The sequence below is a fragment of the Galeopterus variegatus genome, unplaced genomic scaffold (genome assembly GCF_000696425.1).
Source record: "Galeopterus variegatus unplaced genomic scaffold, G_variegatus-3.0.2 Scaffold4648, whole genome shotgun sequence".
Taxonomy (NCBI): domain Eukaryota; kingdom Metazoa; phylum Chordata; class Mammalia; order Dermoptera; family Cynocephalidae; genus Galeopterus; species Galeopterus variegatus.
The window spans coordinates 108,024-111,712 of record NW_007730759.1 but is presented as its reverse complement, the minus strand read 5'-3'; the positions used below and the strand labels follow the sequence as shown (position 1 = coordinate 111,712).

Here is a 3,689-nt window from a genome sequence, read left to right as displayed (position 1 = left end):
AGACCGGAGGGATTTGTTGGGAGGTGATGCTGTGACCAATACACAGTCACAGCTGTGGGCAGCTGCAGAGAAGAAAGAGGATGCTCCCAGGGAGCAAGAACTGTGCCGGGTGCACTTTGTCCTCGCTTCCTTATCATAGTGCATGTAAGTGACATAGAGGAATTTGCATAGTTTCACACATTAGTATAAGTTGAAATTCAGTTAGCTTTCAATTCTTTTTTAACCTCTAACCTACTCTAAAAATACATTTTCACCTGCAAATATGCTAAGATTTATTATTAAGTATTGTTTCCCAGATGTTCATCTTGGCTAGTATTTCTTATATTTAGGACATGGTTAATGATGGCTAAAGACAGCCTAGTGGTTCCCAGAAGAGAAGTATCTGCTAGAATGCCTCCCTGGTCAGATTTACCCAGCCAGCACCTCTGGGCCTCAGTTGAGGAGACCCTTCCTTGAGAAGGAACTCTGGAGGAAATAAAAACCTCTGCTTTATGGAATCTAATTAATGCATCAGGTTTACCGATTACTCACGTGTCACTATACTGTTTGTCCTCTAACCTGGAATTCAGTTAATATTTGTGGAATGCAGGCATGAACTGGAATATTCTAGACCAACTCCATCAAGTAATAGAAGAAAGCCTATTCATTATAGTTCAGTTCAGATATCTCCTATCTAATGACTTAGTTCAAAATCATTTTAAAAATCTAAAGTTAACATTCTTTAAAAAATATCTGTCTTTGGCCTCCTTTATGCCACAAGTGTTCATTGTTTCAAAAGAAACAGTGCTGTAATGGCACATTATAAAAGGATAGAAGTTATAAGAAATATTCTGCTTTGTTATAGAACTTTTTACATTCTCAACAGAGGCATAAAAAATAAATTATTTATAGTAGGATTCACTGGGTTACATTATATTTGATTTCTAATATTGTTTGGCTTCCTAACTAAAGATGCTATCTTAAACTAACAAAATCTTTATGTTTTGGCTCAAAAGCTTAATTGCAGCTCTTCCTTGACTAAAAGAAATGGCCAAAATTATCCTGCCATAGGCATTAATGGCCAGTGATTCCTTCCTTTACACATTTAGTGTGGTTTGGACTAGAATTGGAAGGATTTTAAATGGTTCTCAGAGTAAGTTGCAGCTCTTCCTTGACTAAAAGAAATGGCCAAAATTATCCTGCCATAGGCATTAATGGCCAATGGTTCCTTCCTTTACACATTTAGTGTGGTTTGGACTAGAATTGGAAGGATTTTAAATGGTTCTCAGAGTAAGTAGTTGCAAGAACTAGTGCCTTCCACTCTGTGGCCTTGGCTGCTGTAAATCACTTGCCTTCCCGAAGCTTAATTTAAATGAGACAGGATGCTAAGTAAAAGCTGGGTCTCAGGGTAGATCAAATACAGCATCGATTAAGGATACTAGTTAGTCAGCTGCGTGCACATGTTGCCAGGGACAGCAATGAAGATGACAAATGGTATTTCCCTCCACTAAACTAAGCCTGGGAAAGCTCATCTTCTAAGGATCTGTTTCCATTATGAACAGAAGAAGCTCAGAGATGAGGAAAGAAGTTTTAACATGCAACAAAATTGACTAGCTAGTTTGCACATTAACTGTTTTTAACTTATGGCTTGTAAGTTTAGTGTTCAGGTTAAATTTTTTTTTAAGTTACCTGAGAACAGTCAGCGTCAACATTCCTGCAGGGTGGTACTGTATTGGGTCCAGAAGATTCTCAGGTGCACTCAGAATTGTCATGGAATCAAAGTCTCCTTTGATAATAACCTCCCCTTTGCTAGATACAAAATAAAAAGCGTACCAATCTGAAATAGACCCTGAAGATTGTCACCCTCATTGGAATGTCAAGAGTAAAAAGACCTTAGAGCCAGGTTAGATGCAGACATAGATACAAGGTCATCAAGGATTAATTCCTAAGAATCGATTTGAACAAGGTGAATGGAGGTGCCATTAGTAAGTGGGGATGGACAGATTTAGGGGAAAGGACGGAGTTCAGTCACTTTGAGGAGACACCGAATGGTCTTGCACTGCAAATTATCCAGTGCCAAGGAGACAGCTGTGTATATGAGTCTAGAGCTCAGAAGAAAAACATGCTCTAGAAACGTGAAAGTGAGAGTTGTTAGCTATAGACGCTACTGAACACCATGGGAATGGCTGGGGTGTGGGTAGGAGAGAGAAGAGGACAGGGCCTGGGGGTGCTGGGGAGGAGCCGCTGCAAGGCAGATCAGCCCGCTCTCCTGCGTCCAGGCTGCCCTGTTCTCTAGATGCTGTCTGTCCAGCCCAGAGAATACCTGCCACCATCCAGTGAGTGTAGCTTCAGGTAATGCTGACTTCTGTCAGCAGCCACACCATAGCTCCTGTTGACCCCGCAGTCAGTGCAACCCCTCCATCTCAAAATAACAGCTGCTGCTAAGTCAACTTGGTTTTTTAGGCTAAAAGATGATCATTCTTTTATTCTTGTTAACTTATCCTTACTGGATTCCCCATTGTTTCATTACTAGTCCCCAGTACATCTGTGGAATACGATTTCTAACACAAGATGTGTGATCTCAGGCAAGTTACTTAGCTCTCTGTGCTTCAGTTTCCTTCCTGTCAACTGAAGATGTTCTAGTATCTATCTCACAGGGTTTGTGAGGATGAAATGAGTCAATTCATGTAGAGAGCCCAGAACAACGCCTAGCACATACGTACTTAATAGATTTTAGCTGTCATTGTCATTATCATCTATCAGAGTTCCTCATGATTATGTTCCAAACCATCTCACCTAATTAGAATTTGTCATTAAGAAAACTATGGAACATGACATGGAACGTGGACAAGGAACTGATTTGCAAACTGCAAGAAAAGGCAGGGACCCATCAGGAGAGAGCATGGGGGCTGAGCAGAGAAGGGGGCTTGGCCCTCTATCACCACTTCAAACAGATTTCTTCTTTCATTGGTTTTATATATTCCATTTCTAGAAAAGCTTCATTTGGAGAAAGGGTGCGTAAAAAAGGAATCTTGGCTAAGCTGGTGACTAGGGTAACGTCCTACCCTCTCAAGTACAATTAAATTCAGCAGAGCCTTATTGGATGCAGAGCCTGCTGTGTGCACAGCACTTGCTGGGTTCCCTGCGGGAAAGGGGTAGGAATGTTCTCTGCTTCCGCGTAGTTCGACTACACTAGGTGACCTGTACACGCAGACCCACGCAGGAGTGTGCCTGTGGCGTGGCAGAGGTGCAGAGCACGGGAGCAGGAGAGCAGAGGTGCAGAGCACGGGGAGGGTCCTGGGAAGGTTTGGGAGGTGACTTTGGAGGGACAGGCAGTGACGCACGGACGGTAAATGCAGGCAGCAGCAACAACAGGGGACGCTAAATGAGGGGCACCGCGCCTCGTTCTCTCTGCACATTGGCCAGGCGACACAGATAATGCTCGGCTTGCATGCTTCAGTCTGGTATGGCAGCTTGGGGGAGCGAAAGGGACGGGAGCCCGCGTGCCACTGCGGGAGTTCAGCTGTGCGCCGAGGTTTGGGGACAAGAGAGCGATGTCATCGGAGTTGTGTTTTACGATGTGTGTGGCACCCCGAGACCCCGGCTGGTGGTGGGACTCCAGCGCAAAATGACCTCTAAACAGAATTAGCTCCGGGTACTCAGTTCAGCCTGCGGCGCCCTCCGCCCCGCACTCCCCGCCCCTCCCCTCC

The 3,689-nt window shown here is 44.1% G+C and overlaps 1 protein-coding gene across 1 annotated transcript in view; it reads left to right on the top strand.

The window, feature by feature from the left end:
* GNAL (guanine nucleotide binding protein (G protein), alpha activating activity polypeptide, olfactory type) overlaps positions 1–3,689 on the top strand; it is a 96,316-nt gene that overhangs the window by 59,725 nt on the left and 32,902 nt on the right. The window lies entirely within an intron of this gene.